We start from the raw sequence: 21,303 nt of genomic DNA on the forward strand, positions 1-21,303 counted from the left end.
CATTCTAGGGACAACCCGAGGAAAGAAATAGGTATTACATCCCAGCCTCTGGAAGTGAGGGGTGCTTTCACGTGATAAGGCGATCACTGCTCATAAAGCCTGTTCAGCCCCTGTTTGATTTCTCCAGTGACAAGGAACACTCTACTTTGGGAAGTAGCACTTCTATTATAAAAATTTTAAAAAGCGAATCGAAAAGAAAAAAGGTGTAGACCCCCTTTGCGGGGAAAGCTCTGTCAATGACAGACATTTTGGGTAATTCATGGAATTGCACAGCCAGACGCTCCAGTCACATTTTTTTTTCCATCTGTAAAACGAAGGGAGCAGATGATCTTTCTTTTCCCTTATCTAATAGCCTGTGAAATCATCCAGGCAACCAACTCCCAATTTTTCAGAATATAAAACGAGGCCCTCGGAGGTGGCTCGCTCGAGGTAATACAAGAAATCCGCGGAGGGACAGGCCAGACCCGACTCCTCCCGGGTCTATCCCGCGCCCCTCGCCGCTCCGCACCTTCCCGGACGGGATTGGGCCAGCCGGAGGCTGCAGGCCGGGCGGCCTAGCTGAAAGCACCCTGGGGTTCGAGGCGGCTTCCCGGCAGCAGTCAAAGGAACGCCCCGAGGGGAGGGGGAAGAGTTAGGGCCTCCTTTCCCACACTTCGTTAGGACGCGGGCCGGGGCGGGACCGCGGCAGCTCTCCCTCGGGCCTGCGGCCGGCAGGGGGCGCGGGGCGGCTCCTCGGTCCGCCGCCCCGCGGCGCGGGAACTGGCTGCCCCGGGCGCGCCGTCGGAGCTCGCGGGCGCCGGGTCGCGGAGACTCCGCCAGGTTGAGGGTTCAGGGGCAGCGCGCCGGGCGGGGCGGCAGGCGGCGGGCGGCGGGCGGCGGGCGGCAGGGCGGGGCGGGGCGGCCGGGAGCCGGCGGGGCGGGGCGGGGCGGGGCGCGAAGGGGGCGGGGCCGCGAGCAGGGGGCGGCGGCGGCGGCGGCGGCAGCCGAGGAGGAGGAGGAGGAGGAGGAGGAGGAGGAGGAGGAGGAGGAGAACATGGCGGCCGCGGAGAGCGGCTGAAATGCCTGTTCTTCAGGCCAGGAGAGCGGGAGTCTGACGCGATTCTCGAAGCCTTCTCCTTAGACGGCCGGACCGCGGCCTCCAGCGCCTCGGCCGCCCTGTTCCCTGTTGCTCCGTCCAGCGGAGCCTGTGTCGGGTCCGTTCTGCATCCCCCCTGAGGGGGGACCCCCTGGCTCCGGAGGAGGGGGCCGGAGAGCCGCGGCGGCGGCGGCGGCGGGCTCCCGGCCCGAGCAGCGGCGGAGGCCGCGGCGGCGCCGCCACGGTCGCGGGCGAGCGCGGCGCCCGTCAGCGCGGCCCAGAGGCGGCGGCGGCAGGTGAGTGGCGGACGGCGGGCGCCGAGCCTCCCGGTGGGTGCAGCTGTCACGAGCCGCGCGGCCGCTGAGGCCCTAGGGGGCGGGAGCAGCTGGCGCCCCCTCCGCCCCCCGCTCTCCTTTCTCTCCGCTCTTCCCCCCTCCCACTTTCCCCGAGTTCTCCCTCGGCCTCGCGCGGCTGGAGGGGGCGGAGGTCGCAGCTGTCACGGGCACCAGCTGGGGGCTGCGTCGCGGAGGGAAACTGCTGCAGCAGCGACTTTGGCTTGCCCGTGTTTCCCAGTTGCCCTAGTTAGCGCGGTCCGGGCGAGCATCCGCGGAGGGTGCGCGAGGCTCGCGGCTGCCGGCCCGGCGTGGGGAGCGGCGCCCCGAGCCCGCGGGCGCTCCCCGCCGCCGAGAGGGGGAGCCGGAAGTCGGCGCGGGCGCCCCTCGGCCCGGGCGAGCGCGGTGACCTTGGCAAGCCGGGTAACCTCTCCGAGTCTTCGCTTGCCGGGACTGCGAAATGGGGATGACCGTGGCGAGCGTTCCCGTAAGCCCCAGCCTTCGACGGCGCTTCTGTTTTACCCCCCGCGCACTTGCTTTTCCCGTCTCCAGACAGAGGGATTTCGAAGGCAGAAATGGGATGGATAAGTGAGATTTTTTTCCTGTTGTGTCTAGGGTTTGGTCCCCATCGTCAGATTCCGCTGAAAGGACGTAGGAAGTGGGGAGTAGGGGGGCAAACACGTCGGCTGGATGACTGAGGGGTGGGATGGGTTAATGGTCAGCTCGACTGAACTCGAGCCTTTCCCTAGTCGCTTGGAAGAGTAATGGGAGAAACCGGACACCAGGATTCCCGCTCTTACTACCCAGCTATGTTGTTTTTTGTTTGTTTGTTTGTTTTTGAAGCAGTCACTCCCATGGGCTGTAGACACTGCCTCAGTTGACGGTGTTAGAGGGAGACGGAGGGTTTGACAATAAAGCCTGTGTGTGTGGCAAGGACAGTCCGTGCTGCTGTGGCTGCAGAGTTTGGTGGGGAGGAAAACTTTAAGCTGGAGGATCTTTTAGCTTTTCAGACTTGACTTTCTTCGTTCACTGTAGGCGTTGAAGAGGCAGGTGTCCTTGTGGAGAAGGTGACTTTTTTATTTTGTTTTGTGATGGTGAATTTTTAATGTCGAGTATGATGGTGGTGAATGAAGGGTTCTTGAGTGAATTGCAGTCCCGGCACCCTCTGTTGATGCCAAGAGTAATCTCTGTGGCGATGATTTGTGAGGGCTGAGGCTTACACTTCAGTGATTAAGAAATCTTCAAGTGTCTGTGTAAAACATTGCTGCGGTGCAGCCTAGATTATACTCTACAGCTGAAGGGATGGATTTCAGGGGTTAAATTTGAGGTTTGTCTTCAATTCTGGAATTGGTTGAAGGTTAGTCTCAAAAAAAAAAAAAAAAAAGTTGGCCAAAGGGGCCTCTCAGCTTGTTTCACAGAAGCTGTGATGTAGTAGGAAGGGGGTCAGATTTCTTCATGTTGAGAATAATGTGAAAAGAAAGTATTTGCTTGGGTCTTTTGGCTCCTGAACTAGAAATAGTTTTGGGTTAAAGGTAGCAGTGGGATTTGATTTAGCCTAATAAATGGGCATTCCTTGAACTATTTGTTGTAAACTACATGCAACTGCAAATGTTTCTTTTATATCTCCTGTACTTTGTGGGTCTAATTTGGTTTTGTGAACTAGGTTTGGAAATGGTTTCCCTCTATTTCTTATTCAGAATTTGTGCTTTGGAAACAATGGATCAAAAAGGGGGCCTGAATAGGGAATATATGGTTTGGAGAGAAAAAGCAGGGGTGCTGCTTATAAGAACAGGCATTCCGTTTGATTTTTGTAGACGTTTTGCACAGATAATTTATTTCATTTAGTTAACTCACGATGAAGTTTGGTTTTTAAGGTGCAAAATTTGAATTTTACATAGTTTATAGTTAATCTTTTCTTCATTTCTTTCTGAGAAAATCTGTAGGATTGTATCTTTTAAATTGCTTTTTGTGTGGTTTAAGCCAAGGGAGTATTTTAGATCTGCATTTTTGGGTAAGTGGTTTTATTGAAAAAAAAAGTGCTTGATGGGACTAATGGTGATTGTTCCATTTAAACTGGGATTATATAGACAATGCATTTTCCTCCCTCTTTCTGCCAACATTTGTTTTTCTTTCTCCTTCAATTCCAGGGTTTCATTTCTAGAAATCTGGGCTGGAAACAGAAGCAGCAGTTTGTATAATCCCAAGAACTTGCTTATGCCAGGAAGCTTTAAGGGTAGCATGAAGTGGGTGTGGTACAAAGATACTGCCAATATTTAAGACAGTGTAACTGTTGAGGGAGTCTGGGGTCAACTTTAATTTTTGTTGAATTTCCTGTTGTCTTTGTATGTGTTAATCTTTTGGTGGGCAGAGGATTGGGTTGCTCTGGTGCTGACTGGTACATATTGTGAAAGCACTCACAGATTTTCATGCTTCTACTCTATAGGAAAGAGTGGTAAACACGCTTAAATAGTTTAAAGATGTTCCCAGGATGGAATGTTCTCTTCATGTACTCTTGATCCTGCTAATCCACTGATCAGTGTTTATCAGGACTAAATGTTGAGTAAGTGATGAGGGCGGCATAGAGGTGCTGAAAGCTGGAGAGGGGAAGAAAGGGATATTGGGCATTCTTTGAAAATCTTTTCTCTTTTGGACTATATATCACAGTATGATTTATAATTCTTTTTAAAGAACATCTCTGTTGTCATCAATTTCACATACCTTCTTTTAGGTATTACCTTCATTCCTCACTTTAGCTTGTCTTTATTGCCCTATCCCCCAGGGATTCCACATTGTTTGAATATGTTACATATCTTTTGGGGTTGGTTGGTCTTAAACCATATGGCCTAAAATAGCTTTCATTTTAGGGCAAGTATGGGAGGTCAACATAGGCACACACCACTGAATAGAATCTTCTAAGTCATCGGGTAGAGGAAATCCCAAGATGCTCATTATTCCTTTGATTTTCACTTTCTACCTGTGATAATCAGGGTTTCTCAGGGGGCCATCAGCTACTTTTCTTGCAGAGGTCTGGAAACATGTGGTGGGCTCCTTTTTACATTACCTCCAATTATTGGTGCAAAAGAGTGTGGGACTGGGTTAAGTACATGTGTTTCAGGAGTTCAGTAGCAGAGCACTGTATTTAGTTTGGGCTGCAGAACCATACAGATTTCTCCCCACCTCATATAGCTTTCCTAAAAGTGGGACAGACTAGACTTTAGGAAAGGACTTCTTTAGTGCTTTTCTTCCAGGTTAACCAGTAGCTTAGCTCTTGGTTATTAGTCACTAAGGATGGACTGTGTGGTCTCTGACCTTTTTTCTTAACATCAGAGATGAGGTCTAGTCAATTCAAACCTTCCTTTCTCTCTTTTTTGTTTTAGTCAGATTTTGTGCCTCTCACCATATGGAGTCAAAGGTCATAAAATAGCCTAATAGCAACTGTGTGCCTTTATTGGTTGCTTAGTTTAAGGAAGAGGTGCAGATTTTTTCCTTTAATTTTAGATGATGTTTTGTGGGTGCATCATATTTGGATTAATGTACCAATGATTATTTTATATTTCTGCAAGATACTTGGTTGAAAAAGAAGAATTATTATAAAACACTGATTCCAACATTTAAGTCCAATTCTTGAAATGCAAGTAGAGTGGGTTGTTGTATATCTGTGTGTCCTCCTCCATTTCCCCATCTGCAACACGGTACTGCTGAGGCTCCTTGAAATGACAGACTTTTAGAAAAGCTTAATATAGTTGTCATACTTAGAAGGTGAAGCTGCAATCACTGGAGGAGTTGTAGAAGACTTCAGATTAATCAGTCTAGTCACCCTCATCTTAGATATAGTTGATCTAATCTCTCCCCAGTCTTTCCAGGAGGCTCTGAATGGTGAAGAATTCGCCTGCAATGCAGGAGACACCGGTTCAATCCCTGGGTTGGGAAGATCCCCTGGAGAAGGAAATGGCAACCCCCTCCAGTATTCCTGCCTTGGGAAATCCCATGGACAGAGAGGCCTGGAGGACTGCAGTCCATGGGGTCGCAAAGAGTCAGACTGGACTCAGTGACTAAACAGCAGTCTCTCCCCATGTATATGTTTCAGTGTGGAGGGTGGGGAAGTTGGGCTTTATTGGTAAGTACTGGACATGAGCATCAGGAGAGCATAGGCCAGATCGATAACACTAGGTGCCAGTACAGAGGTGAAATACACCTATTAACAGGTCCAGAATTCTGATGACACTGAATTATCCAATGTTTCCAGAATGGTGCTTGATTTTTGCCTTGTAATTTTGCCTGGCTTGTAAGTTTGAGGCAATTTTTAAGCTTCTTTTGAGAATGGATGTTTGACTTCAGACAGGGGATGATGTCCTGGCCCTTCTACTTAGTGGATGTAACCTTGTGCTAGTTATTTAACCGCTGTAAACCTCAGATTTTCATGCTTAAAATCGGAATAATGTACTTAAGCTCATATTGTTGTGGTCTTTAAATTAATTTATATTAAATAAGAAGATAATATAGTAAGACTTTATTCTACATTCCATATCCTAAACACACCACTATCTAATCCATTATCAGATTATTTGATTCTTTTTTTTACAATTTCTTGGATTTCTCTATTTATTTCTGCCTCTACAGTCTGGTCCTGTCATTTTGCATATACAGTAGTTAGCGTCACATGAACTCTGTGAGCCTTTATCGTTAAAGGAATTTCTTCATCGTTAAATGAGCACGTTGGTTTGAGTTCACGTTTTTTTCTTGTGCTGAAATTCTGTGATTTGTAGATTTATAACTGTTTGCCTGCATGCATTTGTCTGACTAATTCATCCTACATATAAATGATGAAAAAATTCTTTGCTGAAATATTTTTTTATATTATTGTTTTTAATGGACACTCTGTGGACAAATTTATCAAATGTGAATCATTTAAACTGTTCTAATACTTCTCATTCCAGTACATTTATTGCAGATGGTGTATGTAGAAATGCTGTAAAGCGCTATACAAGAAAGTATTATAATCACTTGTAGATATCTTGCTTCTTTGATTTTACGTGTTTCGTTTCTTTATTTAAAGTGTTTCCTTTATCTTTATCTTTTGATCTTCAAAAACAGTCAAAGCCGGTACGTTCTCTCGAAAGCTTGATTTTTATCGCACTCCTTTAGCATCAATTACTCAGTTTGTTCTATAAATAAATTTCTTTCTTCCTTTCCTCCTTTATTTATTTATTTATTTGAAAGAGTTTCTCTTATTAGTGTTTGTTGAATGGGTTTTCCTAATTAGATTAGAAAATCCTTGGGATAGCATGAACCACAAGATTTAGAGCAAAGAGGCCTTAATGGTAATTTGGAAAACCTTGTTAATAATGTTATAGATGAGAAAACTAAGGCCAGACAAATATGTTAATTTTCATGAGTAAGTAACATAATGTCTTTACTTGGGCAGGAACCCAGGTATTCAGCTCCCAGTCTTCTTAATGAGAGTTACTCTTTGTGTTTGAAAGTTATTACAAACAGATTTAAAATTTTAAGAATTTTAGTAAGATTTTGAGTAATGTGTAAGGTAGGAGGAAAGGAGTATTTTTGTTTTTTGGCCAAAAGTTAGCTGTCAGATATTATAATAAGGTATTAAACAGAAATTAATTAAGGCTGCTCTCTCAAAAAGCACGGAAGTGCCTGGAGAGAAATATATGCTTTTCTTGTATGGCCCTCACCCTTTAAAGCCAGTAAATATTTATTGAGGACTGTCTCTGAGACACATTGAGACACACTGTACCCAGGTATCAGGCTTGCTCTACATGTTACATTTTAGAAGGAAGGTTAAGTGGCTGTTATTCGATTGCACAGCTTGTCGGTATTAGGGATGACATTTGAGTCCAGGTCTTTAGACCTGGAATCTCCAACATACCTCTAAATTGGCTTCTCTCCAAGCATGTTAGCCACATTTGGCCACATTGTACCCCTCTGTTCTTGTCTGGGCTCCTTTCTATTGTCTTCATGTGCAGTAGAGACAGCTGTAGTCTCCATTGCTTTCTGATGACCCAGGAGCCATGAAGCGGTTACTTAATGAAAGTATCACTTTAAGATTTTCATGCTGTTTCTGATCTCACCTTTGTACTTAGTAATGTTGATTCTTTGGTGCTTCTGGTCTAGCTTATCTTTGAATGGTTGGTTTGGAGTCTTAGCAATACAATTCTGCCTCTCAAGTTTTGTTAGTATTTGAATAGCTAGAGCTTAGGGTATTTTTTTCATTCGGAATAAATTGCTTGGTCATTCTCTCTGTTTCCGCTTGTATTTTGAATGGTTGGTCTTAATCTGATAGCTTTAATATATTGCATTGTTAGTTTGCCTATATGGTTAAAATATTTACATGCTTTTATTATCAAGCACAGATTCAATTGTTTAACAGAAGATATTCTGTTGTGAGTGTGTTTGTATATATATGGGTAATCACACCATGTTTGACCAAATAGTTGAAGGATGAAGTGTCCTTGCCTTTGAAAATACCTGTATGTGTAATACTGGCTTTACTGTGCTGAGTTTGTTTGGAGGAAACTAGGGAAAAGATACTCGTTCTGCAGTCTTAAGTCCTGCCTCCCTCTCCATTCCAGATGGTACAGGAAATCTGCTTTAGAATTTCTAAGGGTGTACTCAATCATTCATTCAAGACATAGTTATAAGAGTGCTTACTTTGTTCAAGGTGCTGTGTTGTGAAAACATAGAAAAGTTAAATGATAAGATATAGATCCTGTTTTTACAGAGATTATGACCTAAGAGAGGTGATAAGATGACACACAAATACCTGTAGTACTAATTAAATGTGAAGAGTGTGATGAGAGAGGTACTGAAATAGTATACTTTGAGGAATCTGGAGAGCAAGCAATTATTTTCATTTAAAAGAGATCAGAGCAAGTTTCGTGGAGGGCTTGTTGTTGGACGGGAACATTGAAGGCAGGGGATGATTTCTCTGTGAGTGAGTGAGGAGGAGGAGGGCAGTATATTCAGGAAGATTAAATAGCAAAGATGAAAGGACAGAAAAGCTTGGGGTTATTTTGGGAGTAATGAAGGGGAAAAGTGTAAGCAGGAAGGTGGCACCAGCTGAAGTGGGAGAAGGAACCAGATGTTCTGGGTGCAGTTGTAAGACATTAAAGGATTTTAATGGAGGGAGGTGGTGAGGAACAGTGAAGTTTGTAGATCTGGAAGAAAATGAAAAGTGCCAGTTTTCCAAATCTACGTGGATCTTTTTTTGGCAGGTTTTACACCCCAAATTTTATATTTTCATAGTTTTTGAAATGATTCCATATGTAAGGCTTACCACACTTGGGAACTTACTCATTTTTATGTATATTTGAGAACAGACTTTTTTTTTCCCTTTTCTTGGTAGAAGTTAGTACAAAATCTTTTTCACTGGCTTGTGCTTTTTTTTTTTTTCCCCAGTAGCTCTTTCTTTAAACAGTGTGTTATCATTTGGCATTCTTAAGATGATGCAGCAGACTTGTTTTTCAAGTGTAAAAATGTCATCTCCTTATGCAAATATATGTCACTGTATAAGTTAGATTGGTCATGCAAGTTGAAAGCCCCTGGCTCTGAATATAGCTCATGATTTATTGTACTGATTTATTTATGCCCTGCCATGTTCCAGAAAGGATTTAAGGCAGGATATGTCATGAAAAGTCTTGGACCTTGTTCGAGCCCTGTCTATTATTTGACTGAATCGCTAGCCAACATGACACTGAGGGAACAGTGTTGAAGACAACTGGTGTCACAGAATGTGCTGCAGTTGTGTCTTTTGCCAACTGGTAGTGATTCAGAGATGGATACAATATAATTAGACTACCTTTAAGGATAAGTCCTTTGAACTTTGAGAGCATGTAAGGAAAATTGGTTGGAAGGGACTCCTGGAGGGCTTTGACCCTTGGGAGCCCAGGCACATTTAGAGCAGTGGTCTCTACAGTAGGATTTATATACAATTGTCTGGGAAATGGGAGAAATACTAGGGGTCTGTTTGAAAGATTCTTTATTTTTAGTCAGCTGTGATGTTTTTTAGTTCGTAGGAGCCTGGGTAATTAGATTTTTAGATTTATTATTTTAAATAGTAGACTCTTAACATGTATTGTTGCAATAGGAAGTCACCATGCAGATCTTTTATAAAATATTTCATCCAGTTTACCTGGTCATCTTGAGACAAAGGACTTAAGCATTGTCTAATCTGAGGATGACTTACCAATTTTTCTTTCACAAAAACACAAATTTCAGATACAAATGTCTGAAATTTGCTGACATTTCCCTCTTACAGGTGTCTGTGAATTGTATACTACCTAGCTGATATTTATGAAAATTAATACACTTAATCTGTCACTTTGGGATGATTGGTAAATTCATAACAGTGGCCCCCAAAGTAACTACCTTTCAAGATGAAATCCACTGTTATGAAGAGAAGTTATTTGGAATGGATATTTGGATATTTCTAATTCTAAACATCCAAAATTGATATTTGGAATTATTTCCATCATTATTGGATTTAATTGCTAAAGATGATATGATCTTTAAGAATATTTTTTATATGTACACTTGAACTTGAAAACAGAATTTTCTGACCTGTATAAAAAATCTAGTAAAAACTGAGAATATATTAATTAAAAAGGCATTACTATCTGATTAGTTAGTAAGAACAACTGATTGTCATCAGGAAATATGGAAATGCACCATCTGAATTTTAGCAAAGGCTTTTTGCATAAATGGTGAACAGGATTGAAGACTGAATATCATGTGGAGGTTTACTCAGTGCAGCAGGTGTGACGCAGTTCTTCCCTTTGTCTTACTCATCTTTGTGAAGTATGTTTTTGGGCTGTGATTACTGTTAAAACCAAATAAAACAATTACCTATTATGAAAATGAACTGAATTTAGAACCAGACTTATAAGTTGCTATATTACAAAATGTGAAAGCAAAACTAAAAAGTAATTTAGTGTTCATTATGTTTTTCCTCGTATGGGCCCCTCTCTTATTGGACTTCCCTTGTGGTTCAACTGATAAAGAATCTACCTGCAATGTGGGAGACCTGATTTCGATCCCTGGGTTGGGAAGATCCCCTGGAGAAGGGAAAGGGAAAATTCTCCAGTATTCTGGCCTGGAGAATTCCATGAACTGTGTAGTCCATGGAGTCATAAATAGTGGGACACGACTGAGTGACTTTGACTTTTCACATGTTATTCTTAACAAAAATGGTGGTAGTATTAATAGTATTTATTAGGGATAGCACAAGCTGTGTCATCAAGAGGTAAATTAAATGTTTAAAAATGGTAAATTTTATTATAATAAGCATCATTCTTTTATATTTCCATTTTTATGTATGCTTTATAAGGCACATAATTTATTGGTCTAGTGAGCAATATATATAAATTATAAATAAGTATACCTATATGGCTTCTCATTTAAAACCTTTTTAACTGTGGAGTATATGGTAAAAATATACTTTTTTTTTTTTCTTTGTAGTATAAGTATTTTTTACTCTGGTCTTGTAAATCAGTAAAGGAGGATAACATTCTTCCTAGGACTTAAGAGAAGCTCCAACTCCACCATCAGCACCCAAAGTTGAAATTCTACTTAAACTATTTCTTGAAAAATTACACATGAACAGTGAAACATTATTATCATGTGCTCTACTAGTACTGCACATAAATATATTCTAAATAATCCCATTGCTAAGTATTTTGTGCATTCGACGATCTACCTAATCAAAATGTATTGATACATGTGCTTTATCTTACATAACATGTACTGTGTATTAAAGTGAAAGTGAAAATCGCTCAGTCATGTCCAACTCTTTGCGACCCCATAGACTTTACAGTCCATGGAATTCTCCAGGCCAGAATACCGGAGTGGGTAGCCTTTCCATTCTCCCGGGGATCTTCCCAACCCAGGGATCGAACCCCAGTCTCCCGTATTGCTGAGTCACAAGGGAAGCCCTAATCATACATTATCTGCTCCATGCTTATAAGCACATCCATTAAACTAAAAGTGTTGCATAACATGTAAAATGACTTACCATACATACCATTTTTTAAAAGTGTTTAAGTTACATTTATTACATTTTTGTATATCTTTGGGGACCTTATTATTGCTTTAATTTATTTTGGCATACATAGTATTTTTTATCACATAGATACCTATTGTACAACATATGTAATTAATATTACATAGGACACACTAATAATTATACATGCCCTATTAAGTCAGATCATTTTTAGTCAATATGCTTATTATAATAGATAATCAATTCTTAATCACCAATTTTAGGAAGAGTTCTTAAGAACCCTTGGAATTCATGGACTAAGAGTCTCTAGTACGCTTTGGGTGAGTGGTGTCTATGAACATTCTGAAATGATGTATATGCAAAATTCTATGAGTCTTTCTCTGGAGAGGAATTCATCAGATCCCAAAAGGGTCTGTGACCTCCCCAAAGGTTAAGAACCTCTTTTGTTAAGGATTGGGACCTCAATAACTCCATTCATCCAGTCTTAGTCTTTTGCCAAGTTTAATGGATATATCTGATGTCATTACTTAGGCCCGCAGTATGACTGGATTCGCAGTCTGTTTTTCCATTTTGCAATAGATGTGATTGCAGTGCCTTTGGCCTTTACAGTTGTTTGAGCTCCTATCTGTTTATTGTACAACTACCTGGCCTTTATAACTTAGCGGCTTTTAGATATCATTTTCCACTTTTTTCCCTAAAATCCCAGTGAAAAAGAGTGGATCTCTTGTATGAGTGTGGAGATGGCAATGCATGAATGTATAGAAGAGCCCAATATCAATTCATGTATAGGGACACCCTGCTGGGTAGGCTGGAATTTGCAGTTGCTGTGGTTTTAATCTCTTTGTAGCATCTGAATCTCAGCTCTTCAGAGTCCTTAAGGTCTGATTTGACATATGCTAAAAACACTTTCCAAGTCCTATCAGCTCTTTACATCTGTTCCTTTTTTCCTCACTGTCGTCATTCTAATCTAGGCCTGATATTTGTGAAAGTACCCCAGAATGGTCTCACTGTCCCTGTGAGTTGCTTCTTCAGTCTGTCCTAAATTTTGTTTTGGAACAATCATCTTAATTTTTATTTTCATTACATTACTTTGTTTAAACCCTTCAATGGCTCCTCATTACTGTCAAGATAAAGTTCCTTAGTCTGGCATTTAAAGCTTTCCAGTGTCTGGCACCAACTTGCTTTTCTGGTCTCATTTCCCACTGCTGCTGCTGCTGCTGCTCTCCCCTAATGAACTGCTCAAAGTAAAATCGTCAGCACTGTCCCTTATACATCCCTTGGGCTTCTCTGTTTGCCACCCTTTATTTTTCCTTTCCCTGGAATGTTCTCCCTTATCCTGTGAAATTCTGCATATTCTTTAAAGCTCAGCTCAGTTTCCAACTTGCTTGTTAAGTGTTCAGACTGCAAAATTTGAAAATAATCCCTTCCTTTAATGAACTCTTTTAATATTTATTTTCTTTATTATTAACTTGACACTTTATACTGCATTTATACTTTGGAGTTTTTGTTTTCATGCATCATGTCTCCCAAATTAGGGTGTGAGAATGGCAAAGGGGATCATGTTTTATATTCTGTTCTCTGCAATGTCTTATACTTGTAGATATTAAAATATTTGACAAATTATATTGGTTAAATCATGATAGTACTTATAAAGTACTTATTAATGTGCTTAGAGAAATAGGCCTTTTTTTATATGTGTGCCCTTGTAGCTCAGTCAGTAAAGAATCTGCCTGCAGTACAGGAGACCTGGGTTTGATCCCTGCATTGGGAAGATCCCCTGGAGAAGGAAATGGCAACCCACTCCAGTATCCTTGCCTGGAAAATCTCATGGACAGAGGAGCCTCGTGGGCTGTAGTCCATGGGGTCGCAAAGAGTCGGGCATGACTGAGTGACTAACACGCTGGAATACTCATACAACATATCTAGGAATCCTCTTTACTGGTTTCAGAGTATTTGGAAAATTGAATTGGAAATCAGATATTGCTCAGAGGGCTTGTAAGTCCTACAGCACAAGAAGCTGGCTGTCAAGGGCTGTGTTCAGAAGTCTGTGGGTAACCTGGTGACTCTTTGTTCTCCCGTGTCCTGCTCTACTTGCCTTGGATAATAGAAAACCTTATGTGTGTTCAGCTCTCTCCTTTGCTTTGCTGGAGACACAGATTCCTAATATCTTGAGGAATACTACATTTCTGTTTTAATTTTTCAACACATTCTCCTCAATAGAAGATAAAGTTTGATGGAATACCTGTTGTTTGAATGTAAAGGGCACCATGAAGTAGTTGTATCTTAGAGTTTCTGTCCTTCAGGGAGATTATAATTCCTATAGGGAGTCTCCTTTGCTTTCAGTCATACATGAATTTAAAAAAAAAGTCATAAGGGAGTATATAACTAACTAGTTTACTTAGTTGCCAGATGAGATATGGGGAACTCCTCTGGCACTTATTTTTAGTACTCTCTTGAAATTTATTATCATTTATACTTGTTTCTCTTTTGATGTGTGTCCTTTCTTACCAACCACATTGTAAATAATAGGAAATAGAGACCATTTATTGTATTAGTTATATATGCCAGAACCACAGTGCATTTCAAGTCCTTTACTGTAGTACACATGTAAGTGTGTTACCAATATTGCCAGGAACGTGATCTGGGTAGGTTTCCTGCAGGAAATGGAATTTCAGTTAGATTTCTAGGATTTGAAATGAGACTTGTAGCATCGTCCCTTGGAAAATGTTAAAAACAAAGAGGGAGGGGTTTCTGTAGTTAAAATAATGAAGTACAATGTTTGGTGCAATACTTGAACATGGAACCTCCTTGGTTACTATGCTTTTGGCACTTAAGTGACCCATGTCACTTCCTCTTATAACCCATTGGCCAAAAGTAGTCACAGGGCACTACTTGTGGAACTAGGCAATGTGGGCAAGAAATGCATATTCAGTGACAGTAAATATCTTTGCCCCACTACAGTAGAGCAAAATTGGCTTTCTTCAGAGCCAAATACTAGAATTGGTAGGGTCCTGCTTGGAGTCATTGAAATAAAAAAGAATTGTTTTTGTGTGTCAGTCTAAATGGGGATTTTATTATTTAATTTATTTGTGAAAAGAACTTGTAGTCTTGAGACAGTTAAAGGAGAAATTTTTACTAATGTCTCTAGGAGTAGATACTATAAGTTGTTTTAATTTAGATGGTTTGCTACCACCTTTAGACTAGGTATTTGAAACGGGTAGAAAGTGATTATTTGGCTTCAGTAAAACTGATCCAGAATTTTTCCGCATGTACTGCTAAGATTATAAGGTGAGAAAAGTGAGAGAGGACATAAAGAGCTTTCAGATTCTATTGGAAGCCATGTACTGTCTTAATTTTAATTTCTTAAAATTTCTCTTTACAGGTCCTGGAGGTCTTTTCTCTTCCTCTTATCAGCATATTATTGCTAATTAATTAAAATATGTTTTCTCCATATTCTGTTTGTTTTTTAATGCTTGGTTTGATAAGGACTGGCTGGTGGTTAAAATGTTGGCCGAGTGTCCAGGATTTGGAAGTGCAGATTGTTATTTATACATGAGGCTTATTTTCCCTATGACTTAATTCTAAAGTCAGCAACCTTGAACTTTTTAGACCTTAGGATTTCTTTCTGACTGTATTCTAGTATTTCTTCCTTTTTAAATTAAAAAATAAATCATATGTGTAATACATGACTATATTCAAATAATAAATTCAAGGAAATGGGAGTATGTAGAATTAAAATGTGAAAGTCTCCATAGTGAGCTTGATAGCTGGTAATTTAGGCTGTGTAGTGTTCCCTTTCGCCCCTTTCCAAGTGTTGCTATATTCTACCCCTTGGCCAGGAGGTGAGCATGTGACTTAGGCTTGGTCTATTAACACTGGAAATAGTGATTGCTACAGGATGGCCATATGACCAAAGCAGGTTCAGACCCCCCTTCCTTGAGATTGAAAAGCAGATACTGGATATGGGACAGGTTCATTCCTTTGGAGTTGCTAAGGTGAGATAGCGTGTGCTTGGCCAAGTAAAGAAACCTATGTGCCATAGGAAAGAATGCCAACATAAAGACTGAAGGTAAGTGACCACGGACACACTCACAGATGCACAGTCATACAGTCTCACATGCTTGCATGTATAAGCATGGAGTCGTTGGAGCCTCTGGCTCCACTTGAACCTTAAAGTAGATCCACTTTGTATTTTCCGGTTAAACGAGCTACTCAACTGCCTAACTTGTGCAAATTTGAATATCGAATTTCTGTCTCTTGGGACTGAAAGAGTCCTGGCCAATTCAGACTCCTGTTGCAGCTTCCCTCTCCTTCCCTCCCCTCTACCCACAGGATCAAGCTTTTTGAATTATTACAGGCTTTTAAAAACTTAATATGAAAATCTTTCTGTGTTAGAGTATGAAGGAGCCATTTTACTTTGCATAAAATTCTGCATAGTGTTATATTAGATGTGTTTGCCATAGTTTATTTAACCATCCCTCTTTTGATAGGCATTTAAATAATTAGTTTTTCGGTTTCAAGATATGTTTTGGTAAACATCCTAGTTTGAACTTGTTTTTGTATATGTATGTAAACATACCTATGGAATTAATGGTTATGCATATTTTAAAAAATTGATGTCCTTTCAAAACATTTCTCCAAAGGCTCTACCAATTTATGCTCTCACTAAGAGTATGTAATAGTCACTGCTATCCCTTGAGTTTATCAGCTTTGGATATTAATGGTCATTTCTATTTTGGCCCTGTCTGATGGGTGAAAATGGTATAAAGCATTGTTGTATTTGAAGTTCCCTGACTACTATTGATAAAGTTGATCATCTCTCTGATTTTTTAAATTGGATTTTTCCCCTAAGACTTTCTTTATTCATATTTCTTTCATGTTCTTTTCAGCTGCTTGACTTTTAAAATCGAATCCTAGCCCTAGTACACTCATGATGTAGTCATTTTATACTAATGAGGGATTCTGCTTCTTAGTTATTTCAGAAAGAAAGATGTGAGATATCTACTACTCCAAAACCCATGTCTTATTTAGTTACAGATATCCCTTGATATTTAATTGGTTTATATGTGATGACTTTGGATAGCTGCCCAGTTCATTTGTGGAGCTTCAGGGTACACATCTCAAATAGATGGTCTGTGGGTACTTAATTGAGGTAATTTTATGGCTAAAGTAAAAAGTTGGAGAGTTTTCCAGGTCCAAATCATGGGTTTGTGATTTGTGATTGCATTGAATTTGGGCACTCACCCATTATACATTGGTGCTGAATCAGAACCACTTTGAGAGGAAAATTTTGACCCTGTGAGGAACTATTGTCTTGGCTCACCTCCATGGAGAGTTGGGTTAGCTGCAACTTAGATGTCTTTAGTGCTTCAGTTCAGTTCAGTCACTCAGTCGTGTCCGACTCTTTGCAACCCCATGAATTGCAGCACGCCAGGCCTCCCTGTCCATCACCAACTCCCGGAGTTCACTCAGACTCACGTCCATCGAGTCAGTGATGCCATCCAGCCATCTCATCCTCTGTCATCCCCTTCTCCTCCTACCCTAGGTTCCTTAATTTTCCTAAGAGGATATTAACCTAATTCTGTACTTGATTGGCTACGAAAGTATATAGTCTACCTGTAATTGGCAGTATAGAATAGCTTCACTCCAGCAAGTATGAATTCACTTACCTTGCTGCCTAATTCTTACCAAACACCTAGTAGTCTGAAACAGGACTCTGAAAATTGCTTAAATAACACACATTCAATCCATTGCTTTAGAAACAATCAATCTTTCCTTTCCCATTCTGTGGTTTTCCTCTGCTTCTTTGCATTGATCGCTGAGGAAGGCTTTCTTATCTCTCCTTGTTATTCTTTGGAACTCTGCATTCAAATGGGAATATCTTTCCTTTTCTCCTTTGCTTTTCGCTTCTCTTCTTTTCACAGCTATTTGTAAGGCCTCCTCAGACAGCCATTTTGCTTTTTTGCACTTCTTTTCCATGGGGATGGTCTTGATCCCTGTCTCCTGTACAATGTCACGAACCTCCGTCCATAGTTCATCAGGCACTCTGTCTATTAGATCTAGTCCCTTAAATCTATTTCTCACTTCCACTGTATAATCAAAAGGGATTTGATTTAGGTCATACCTGAATGGTCTAGTGGCTTTCCGTAACAACAGAATGGGAAACACTAGAGATCTCTTCAAGAAAATTAGAGATACCAAGGGAACATTTCATGCAAAGATGGGCTCGATAAAGGACATAAATGATATGGACCTAACAGAAGCAGAAGACATTAAGAAGAGGTGGCAAGAATACACAGAAGAACTATACAAAAAAGATCTTCATGACCCAGATAATCACAATGGTGTGATCACGCACCTAGAGCCAGACATCCTGGAATGTGAAGTCAAGTGGACCTTACAAAGCTAGTGGAGGTGATGGGATTCCAGTTGAGCTGTTTCAAATCCTGAAAGATGATGCTGTGAAAGTGCTGCACTCAATATGCCAGCAAATTTAGAAAACAGGACTGGAAAAGGTCAGTTTTCATTCCAGTCCCAAAGAAAGGCAATATCAAAGAACACTCAAACTACCACACAATTGCACTCATCTCACAGGCTACTAAAGTAATGCCCAAAATTCTCCAAGCCAGGCTTCAGCAATACGTGAACTGTGAACTTCCAGATGTTCAAGCTGGTTTTAGAAAAGGCAGAGGAACCAGAGATCAAATTGCCAACATCCGCTGGATCATCAAAAAAGCAAGAGAGTTCCAGGAAAACATCTAGTTCTGCTTTATTGACTATGCCAAAGCCTTTGACTATGTGAATCACTATAAACTGTGGAAAATTCTTCAAGAGATGGGAATACTGGACCACCTGACCTGTCTCTTGAGAAACCTGTATGCAGGTCAGGAAGCAAATATTAGAACTGCACATGGAACAACAGACTGGTTCCAAATAGGAAAAGGAGTACGTCAAGGCTGTGTATTGTCACCCTGCTTATTTAACTTATATGCAGAGTACATCGTGAGAAACGCTGGGCTGGAAGAAGCACAGGCTGGAATCAAGATTGCCAGGAGAAATACCAATAACCTCAGATATGCAGATGACACCACCCTTATGGCAGAAAGTGAAGAGGAACTAAAAAGCCTCTTGATGAAAGTGAAAGAGGAGAGTGAAAAAGTTGGCTTAAAGCTCAACATTCAGAAAACGAAGATCATGGCATCCGGTCCCATCACTTCATGGCAAATAGATGGGGAAACAGTGTCAGACTTTATTTTTGGGGGCTCCAAAATCACTGCAGATGGTGATTACAGCCATGAAATTAAAAGATTCTTACTCCTTGGAAGAAAAGTTATGACCAACTTAGATAGCATATTGAAAAGCAGAGACATTACTTTGCCAACAAAGTTCTGTTTAGTCAAGGCTATGGTTTTCCCTGTGGTCATGTATGGATGTGAGAGTTGGACTGTGAAGAAAGCTGAGCGCTGAAGAATTGGTGCTTTTGAACTGTGGTGTTGGAGAAGACTCTTGAGAGTCCCTTGGACTGCAAGGAGATCCAACCAGTCCATTCTGAAGGAGATCAGTCCTGGGTGTTCATTGAAAGGACTGATGTTGAAGCTGAAACTCCAATCCTTTGGCCACCTCATGTGAAGAGCTGACTCATTGTAAAAGACCCTGATGCTGGAAGGGATTGGGGGCAGGAGGAGAAGGGGATGACAGAGGATGAGATGGCTGGATGTCATCACCAACTCGATGGACATGAGTCTGGGTAAACTCCGGGCGTTGGTGATGGACAGGGAGGCCTGGTGTGCTGCGGTTCATGGGGTCACAAAGAGTCAGACACGACTGAGCCACTGAACTGAATTGAATCTTTACTTGAATCAAGCCAGAATACCAGAGAGACACATATATTGATTGCATTATTTTAGGTTGGGGTAGAATCACTTTTACAGAATTATTATTGGTGTGATGCAGTCTGCCTTTATTCAGTTCAGTTCAATTCAGTCGCTCAGTCGTGTCTGACTCTTTGCGACCCCATGAATCGCAGCACACCAGGCCTCCCTGTCCATCACCAACTCCCGGAGTTCACTCAGACTCATGTCCATCGAGTCAGTGATGCCATCCAGCCATCTCATCCTCTGTCGTCCCCTTTTCCTCCTGCCCCCAATCCCTCCCTGCATCAAAGTCTTTTCCAATGAGTCAACTCGTTGCATGAGGTGGCCAAACTACTGGAGTTTCAGCTTTAGCATCATTCCTTCCAAAGAAATCCCAGGGCTGATGTCCTTCAGAATGGACTGGTTGGATCTCCTTGCAGTCCAAGGGACTCTCAAGAGTCTTCTCCAACACCACAGTTCAAAAGCACCAGTTCTTCGGCGCTCAGGCTTCTTCACAGTCCAACTCTCACATCCATACATCATCACAGGGAAAACCATAGCCTTGACTAGACGGACCTTAGTCGGCAAAGTAATGTCTCTGCTTTTGAATATGCTATCTAGGTTGGTCATAACTTTTCTTCCAAGGAGTAAGCGTCTTTTAATTTCATGGCTGCAATCACCATCTGCAGTGATTTTGGAGCCCAGAAAAATAAAGTCTGACACTGTTTCCACTGTTTCCCCATCTATTTGCCATGAAGTGATGGGACCGGATGCCATGATCTTCGTTTTCTGAATGTTGAGCTTTAAGCCAACTTTTTCACTCTCCTCTTTCACTTTCATCAAGAGGCTTTTAGTTCCTCTTCACTTTCTGCCACAAGGATGGTATCATCTGCATATCTGAGGTGATTGATATTTCTCCCAGCAATCTTGATTCCAGCTTGTGTTTCTTCCAGTCCAGCATTTCTCATGATTTATTGAGGGCCATTAAAAGTTTTATGAAATTTACAATTTACAAGTGCTCCTCTTGTAAAATTCTTGTGAGGATATTATCTCCTCTGCCTCAGTGCCCTTGTTGATGTTGTTGTAACTGTTGCTACTACTGTTAATGTTAGCTGCTGATCCGGAGGACTAAGACTGAACCCAAACTGAACCGATAGTTAATGGGCAGATACTGCTCTTGGCTGATGGCAATTGCGTCTCCTTTCCCCAGAGGGAGGCAACTTTATGGATGAGGGGTGATGTCATGGTTATTGCCCTGGAGCTAGATTTACTAGGCTTGAATCCTGGGTTTGCAACTTCCTAGTTGTATGTTATTTAGCCTCTTGCTGCCTCAGTGTTCTGAGGCCTCATCTATAAAATGGGGATAATAATTATACCTATCTCCACAAGGTGGTTGTGAGAATTTTGTGACTTAAGCATTTAAAATGCTTAGAACATGTCTGGCCCAGGACACATGCAGAGAAAGTGAGGTGCTGTTGCCCTCCCCCCCCGCCCTTTTTATTGTGTAAGATGTACATAACATAAAATTTTCCATCTTAACAATTTTTAAATGTAAAGCTTAAGTTGCTATCATTTTTATAATCATCATCATTATTAGAACCCATGTAAAAATGTGTAGTAATTTTTCCCCTCAGGTCTGGGTACCAGGAATAGCTGTGTTTCCTTTGACCAGCTAGTTTGCCTGTATTACATAGCCATCACGACTCTTTTTTTTTTTTTTTTTTAATTTTAGTTTTTTATTTTTTAAATTTTAAAATCTTTAATTCTTACATGCATTCCCAAACATGAACCCCCCTCCCACCTCCCTCCCCATAACATCTTTCTGGGTCATCCCCATGCACCAGCCCCAAGCATGCTGCATCCTGCGTCAGACATAGACTGGTGATTCAATTCACTTGATAGTATACATGTTAGAATGTCATTCTCCCAAATCATCCCACCCTCTCCCTCTCCCTCTGAGTCCAAAAGTCCGTTATACACATCTGTGTCTCTTTCCCTGTCTTGCATACAGGGTCGTCATTGCCATCT

At 41.4% G+C, this 21,303-nt stretch overlaps 1 protein-coding gene across 13 annotated transcripts in view; it reads left to right on the forward strand.

The window, feature by feature from the left end:
- Nucleotides 1–648: 648 nt before the first annotated feature.
- Nucleotides 649–21,303, forward strand: part of NCOA1 (nuclear receptor coactivator 1) — a 220,385-nt gene continuing 199,730 nt past the window's right edge. For 8 of the 13 annotated variants that reach the window (XM_027966558.3, XM_060411945.1, XM_060411935.1 and 5 more), the window contains exon 1: nucleotides 1,020–1,371. The gene's annotated coding sequence lies outside the window, so the exon portion shown is untranslated. Of the gene's footprint in view, nucleotides 820–1,019; nucleotides 1,372–1,801; nucleotides 1,996–2,078; nucleotides 15,492–21,303 lie in introns of those variants that run through there. The other 5 variants (XM_060411936.1, XM_060411943.1, XM_060411940.1 and 2 more) reach the window with 4 other exon arrangements.

Source organism: Ovis aries, chromosome 3 (assembly GCF_016772045.2).
Source record: "Ovis aries strain OAR_USU_Benz2616 breed Rambouillet chromosome 3, ARS-UI_Ramb_v3.0, whole genome shotgun sequence".
In the NCBI taxonomy this organism is placed as follows: domain Eukaryota; kingdom Metazoa; phylum Chordata; class Mammalia; order Artiodactyla; family Bovidae; genus Ovis; species Ovis aries.